Source organism: Triticum urartu, chromosome 3 (genome assembly GCF_003073215.2).
Source record: "Triticum urartu cultivar G1812 chromosome 3, Tu2.1, whole genome shotgun sequence".
Taxonomy (NCBI): domain Eukaryota; kingdom Viridiplantae; phylum Streptophyta; class Magnoliopsida; order Poales; family Poaceae; genus Triticum; species Triticum urartu.
In genome coordinates this window covers 227,863,194-227,870,016 of record NC_053024.1, presented here as the reverse complement: position 1 = coordinate 227,870,016, position 6,823 = coordinate 227,863,194, and positions in this window count along the sequence as shown.

Sequence of the window (6,823 nt, the reverse complement as noted above, 5' to 3'; positions counted from 1 at the left end):
AGCGCCACAGGCCCCAACCACCTATGGTCTTGATTGACGCATGGCGATTAACAGGACGTGGGCGTCTCCGCTTCCCCATGCTGCCTCGGCAACTGCCCAACTTGACGAGACCCTGCTGCATGCAAAAGAAAACCATCATTACCTTAGATCATGAAGGCCGGTGGTTGGCCTCCCACTAGATACAAATGAGGATAGGGGCGGAGCCCGCATTGCTCATCTCTTCCTCCATCCCGCTTGCTTCCTCTTCTTCCTTCTTGATGTGTCGCTCATGGCGCTGATACGGAGGTTCTCCGCCACTGGGAAGGGAAAAACCCCCTGCGAAGTGCTTGGGCCACTCCCACCGAAGAAGAGGCTCGCCCACTCCCGCGACATCGTCGTGAGGCTGGTGGTGACGAGGCCTTGGTACGAGCGGCCTCCCCCTAGCCACCCACTGCCCTTGTACGCTCGGGAAGAAGGCTATGGAGGAGGAGGCAGCGACCGGCGCAGCTCACACCATGGCCACGATGGCTGTGCCGTGGTGGCGCATGCTGCCACCCTGTGAACCCACGCTGAGGGCTCCTCGCGCAAACTTGTGGTGTGGGCGGAGATGCCATCGTGCACGTGGATCTGATTCCCGCCATTGTTTGCCGAAGTGATTCTGCCAAGGGGGCCGCTCGAGCTGTGGCTGCAGCACGCCGAGTGCGGCACCCTGACGACGGGAGCAGAGGTCGAAGCCGTCTCCCCGGGCAAGATCTTCATGACATGTGGATGGGGCGAGGCTGCCCGTGTCTGTCGCGTGGAGGGGGCCCTCGCCATCCATTTTGAGTACGACGGCGCCTCCACGATGTTCTTCAAAGTCTTTGATGAGTAAGGCCGCTGATGAAGCTATGTACCTAGGGTAGGATCATGGATCTGTCCAACATACCCTCCCCAAGGACATCTCTACAAAGAGTCAGAAGCAGTCGGAGAGAAACCATCATCCACTCGACCATGAAGATGTGCTCACTCGACCACCTTGAAGACACTCGACCACCAGAAGATTAGAAACTCTCCAATCTGCATTGGTCAGGACTTAAACCATAGCTTTATGGGCATTTATAACACTTTACTATAGACGTTACCAGTAACGCCTTTCCTTTATGAGCATTGAACCCTGTGTAATGGAGGGGAGCTGGGTCCTGGCGCACTCTATATAAGCCACCCCCCTCCTCTGGGACAAGGGTTCACCCTTTCCGTAATTCACACACATATATTCAGTCGACCGCCTCTGGGCTCCGAGACGTAGGGCTGTTACTTCCTCCGAGAAGGGCCTGAACTCGTAAACTCGTGTGTATAACTCCTCCATAGCTAGGATCTTGCCTCTACTTTCCAAACCCCCTATTCTACTGTCAGTCTTAGAACCACGACAGTTGGCGCCCACCTTGGGGCAGGTGTCTTAGCGACTTATTGGAGAAGTTGCAATTTTTTTGATCCCCATCATCATGGTTCCAGGCGGAGGTTTGGCTGAGGGCCGCGAGATCCATCTCGGCGGGCTCGTGTTTGTCACCGATGACTCCGCTTGGCTTCAGGAGGCACCACTCGACGCTGACACTGAAAGTGCGTTATATCGACTAGAGGGGGGTGAATAGGCAATTTTTATGAAAGTCTTCAAAACATGGGAGTTTTGAAGACAAACGATAGAAATGAACCTATAACCATGCAGCGGAAGGTAGACTACCCTAGACAAGCCATAGTCAAGTATTCAATGAAGTGAAAGCACAAAGACTAACAGCATCTAGGCAGTACGGATCAGGATGGAAGATAATATGAAACCAATCTGAACAAACAGTCACACACTGAAGACAAACGGACAATGCAAATAGGCAATGACTTCACAAGGACCAACTGTAAATAAAGAGATGGGAAGGATAGAACCAGTGAGCTTGGTGAAGACAAAGATTTGGTAGACCAGTTCCAACTGCTGTGACAGTTGTACGTCTGGTTAGGGCGGCTAGGTATTTAAACCTGAGGACACACAGTCCCGGACACCCAGTCCTGAACACACAGCTCAGGACACTCAGTCCTCACCGTATTCCCCTTGATTTAAGGTCACACAGACCTCGCCCAATCACTCTGGTAAGTCTTCAACATAGACTACCAAACCTTCACAAACTTCGTTCACCGGCGATCCACAATGACTATTGGATGCTCAGAACGCGACGCCTAACTGGCTGGAGGATTCAGAGTCCTCAAGTGTAATAAGTCTTCAGATCACACAGATAGGAAGACTTAAGTGATGCCTAACACTCTTTGGCTCTGGGTGTTTAGGGCTTTATCCTCGCAAGGAATTCTCTCTCAAAGGCTTCGAGGTGGGTTGCTCTCAAACGACAAAAGCCGTACTCTAACTCTGAGCAGCCAACCGTTTATGGTTGTAGGGGGTGGGCTATTTATAGCCCCTTGGCAACCCAACCTGATTTGTCTGAAATGACCCTTGGTAACTAAGGAACTAACACGTGTTCCAACGGTCAGATTTCAAACACACACGACAACTTTACTTGGGCTACAAGCAAAGCTGACTTATCCAACTCTAGACAAGATTTGCTCTCATAATCTTCACTCGAGGAAATAGGATTTTGGTTAAGAATCACTTCAGTGATTCTGACTGGTTCGTACGGTGGTTCCTATGACTCAACAAAGAAAAGCACAGAACGACGAAACTGCTAAGTCTTCGCGCTCCATAGTCTTCACGTGATGTCTTCTCTTATCATAGTCTTCAATGTGAATGTCTTCACATACCACCTCTGATTTCAATGTCTTCATACGTTTAGGGGTCATCTTTGGTAGGAAAACCGAATCAATGAGGGACTTCTACCTGTGTTATCCTGCAATTCTCACAAACACATTAGTCCCTCAACTAGGTTTGTCGTCAATACTCCAAAACCAACTAGGGGTGGCACTAGATGCACTTACAATCTCCCCCTTTTTGGTGATTGATAACAAACTAGTTGAAGTTTTCAACGGGGAATATAATATGTGAAATTGTAAAGGATAGGTTATTGTCTTCATAAGTGGCAAAGGCTCCCCCTGAAGATGTGCGTATAAGTAATTTGCTTTTGGTATGCAAATGCACATGGCATGTTGTACTTGTGGAGATCATCTTCAACTTATGATGACAATTTATCATGCATGAAAAGTATGTGAAGATAATGACATGAATAATGAAAAATGGACGTCTGCAAAATGATCTAAGGGTGGAATTTATCGTCGCACATGCGGAATTTATCATCGCATCACAGAATAGCAAATAAGTAGCAGACGACCATCGAGTTTGAGTGTTACAACTCAAAGAACCAAATGTATCAAGATGCGAGAGTTGTAAACACTAGGCAAAATATAAAACTACTGCCCATATGAACCCGCTTGAAGACTATCAAACTCATATGCTTCTCCCCCTTTTGTCAGTAAGGACCAAAATGGTTTGAAGACATAGAGCACCTACTCGTCCCCGTGAGGAGTTGGTGAAGCAGCAGGGTCTTCGGTGTTGGTTGGCGGTGCAGACGAACTCGGTGCAGTGTTGATTCGCGCTGAAGGTGGTGAAGTAGCATCGTCTTCATCATCGATTACACGTGCATTCACTGTTGCAGCAGAGGAGGAGAACTCAGAGTCTTCAAGAGACGGAGTATGCCGCAGCACAGTCCTTCTTGGAGGTGTTGAGTCAAACATGAAGCGTTCAGAGAAGCCATCCTCTTGAAGATCATCTTCAGAACACATAAGCGTCATCCCTTTCCATGTACGCCGATAGGTTTCATGGGCAACAAAGGCATTCTTGGTGGCAAGGTTGTGAATCCTGTTTACGTCCACCAAGAGGCTTTGCATTTGGCGCTTCAGCCAGTCATGATGCTTATCCTGTTTCTGATGAAGGGCAACCAGAAGCTCTCGTTCATTGAGAACACGGGATCACTTCTGGGGCCACTGTGCAATGGTGCTTTCAGTGGCTTCAGTGAGGGCACGATGAGGTGCACGGGTAGTACCAGCCAGAGGATAAACACGAGCGACTGCTAGATCTCCGTCAATGTGTTGTGAGAAACTTTGCTTATCAGCATTCTGAAGACTAAGGTGCTCCTTGGCAGGCTCTGGATAGATGACTTCAACTGACATATCGACGTTAGGCATAAAGATCCGATGATTGCGAGCAGAGGGCTGATAGGTGATAGCTGAGTGTAGTTTGATCAGCCGCATAATCCATGGAGCGTAGAACTTCAAGCCAAAGAGATCAGATCCTGATGCAGCAAGTTGGCGGATGAAGAAGTCTTGTGCATTGAAGCATTTGACGTGAAGAATATGGAAGACCAAAGTCTTCATTGCACCTTCCAGCTTTGCATGTGGAGAATGTCCTTTGATGGGCCAGAGAGTTCGCCTTATAATGTGATAGATAGTGCATGACAGATACTCAAGGTCTTCAACAAAGAACTCCTTAGGATATGCAGCATCTGGAGGCAAAGGCTTCATTATGCTAAGCATCTGATTCATGTTTGGTTCAGGCTTGTGAAAAATGCTCTCCATAGCTGCACTCTGAAGCTGACAACCAGGTTCATAAAGATCTCCTAGAGTGGGCAGACCAGTGAACTCAATGATATCAAAGGCTTTGGCTACATGATGAACATTGTCTGTCATCCACTCAAGGACCCAAGTCTTCCGATCTCTGTTGTAGCCACGAATATGAAGAGTGGCATAGAATTGGAGCAGCAATTCTTCATTCCAGTGCTCCTTGTCAGTGACGAACGGCAACAATCCAGACTCTCTGAAGCAATCCAGAGCTTCTTCCAAACAAGGCAGACCAGTTATGGCTTCAGTGTCAAGACACATATGTGGGAAAATGCGACCGTGATTGTACAGAATGCATGAGTAATAACTGCGCTGCTGATAGCTCCAGAACCGATCAGAAGATATTCTTGCCTTGGTGTAGGGGTTCCTGGCGCTATCAAAGAAGGTGTTGTGTGCCTTGAAGCCATTGATATTAAAAGATCCGGGTGCAGATGCAGTACCTGGAAACCTGGGCAACCTTGGCATTGGCTTTTGAACCTGAGGCCTGTGCTCAACGTGATAGTCAAACTGAGGACTAGCAGTAGGAGGAGGAGTCAGAAAAGGCCATTTGACAGTGATAAGTTGGCCATAGTTGAATGCTTGCTCGATAGTGTATGGCCTTGGTGGCGGAACAGGAGCAGTGGCATCAACAGAGGCGTCAGGCTGCACATCTATTGTAGGTGCATCATTGGCTTCATTGGCCTCTGGCACAGTGTTAGGTGCAGGCTCCACAGTGTCTTCAACCATGACCAAGTCATTGGCTTCAGTGGTGTTAGTGGTGGCAGCCTCAGGATTCTCCTCGTGCACTGGAGGGTCGGTCACGTTCTCCTCGAGAACAACATCTTGGTGAGATGGGGGTGTAGCAACTCTTGGGGCTTCTTCTTCATCGGCTGATGCAGCCGGAACATCTTCAGCCATTTTGGCTTCGGATTCAGAGACAGTCACAGTAGGAGTGGCATCTGGAAAGACTTGACGTGCAACAGATTGGTGGTGCACTTCTCCTTCTGGAACGCTCGAAAGAGGGACTTGAGGCCTTGGTCCTTTGCGGAGCCTGCGTAGTGCTGGCGACGCCTGTGGAGATGGAGTTGGCTGGGCCTCAAAGTCGTCTTCTTCGTCTTGCACAGGTGGTGTGACTTGTTGTTGTTGGGGAGTACTCGGGGTGTCTTGTTGTTGTGGGTGATCAGCCCACGATGCATCCTGAGCAGTTGGCGTCAGAGGACGACCAATGCTGATGAGTTCGATGTGCGTGAGCACCGGTGATGATACCAGTTGGTGCTCGATCTGAGGAAGGACTTCATCATATTCAACATTGTCATGGTGACCAATGTCTTCAGCAGCGGTAGGGTCAACTGCTGGAATGTCTTCAGCTTCAAGAGCCTCTATGGAAGCAGGCTCATGAACTACTATCCGTCGTTCTTGATGCGAGGAATCAGGGCGAGCAACAGAGATGGGTTCTACAACAAGGGGCTCTGTGGGAGCAGCCCAATCTTTCTTGGTTCTGCGCTTCTTCTGGGAGGGAGCGACATCAGAAGCATCAGGATTTTTCCTTTTTCTGGCTTCAGCCTCGGCAGTCCTCGTCTTTTTCAGTTCTGAAGCAGTTGACCGAACCTTTGGCTTCGAGCCAGTCATGCTGCTTGGAAAGACTATGCGTGGCTCTTCCCGCCTTGAAGGTGCAGATTGGTCTGTTGATGGCTTCTTCTTCTTTGCAGCCATTCTTGGGTCGATGCCAGGACGACCAAGAGCCTTGCGCTTCTCAACCTCATTGTAGGCTTGCACACACTTGTCAGCCAGGCTCTTCATGCACTCACGAGAACCTTTAGCTTCTTCACGCTTCTTGAGAAAGGCTTCCTTGAGCTCGTGCAACATAATCTTGAAGTTTTTCACATCTTGCACGCTGAGCTTGGCCATGTGCTTCTTGAACTGAGCTTTCTCATAGTCGATCTTTTGCTTCAGTTCAACTATGCGCTGAGCTAGAGCTAGCTCAGAAGCAATGGCGCCAGTGATGGCGACACTGAGGCCAATTGGAAGTTGCAGATCTTTAAAGCCGAGGTTGGGCGTGTCAAACCACTCATCAATGAAGTTATGGATGATTGCCACATCAAAGAGAGGCAAATCATTGAAGATCTCTGCTTCTTCCTTGCTCTTGATCAGTTGCTCAAGAGCGTCATCTGCAAGATCTTCATCGCTGAACAGATCAATGGCGTCATTGCGCAGAATAGCAGCAGCAGTCAGTGCCTGATTAGTATTCTTTCTCATCTCAGTCTTCTTGGAGATACATGAT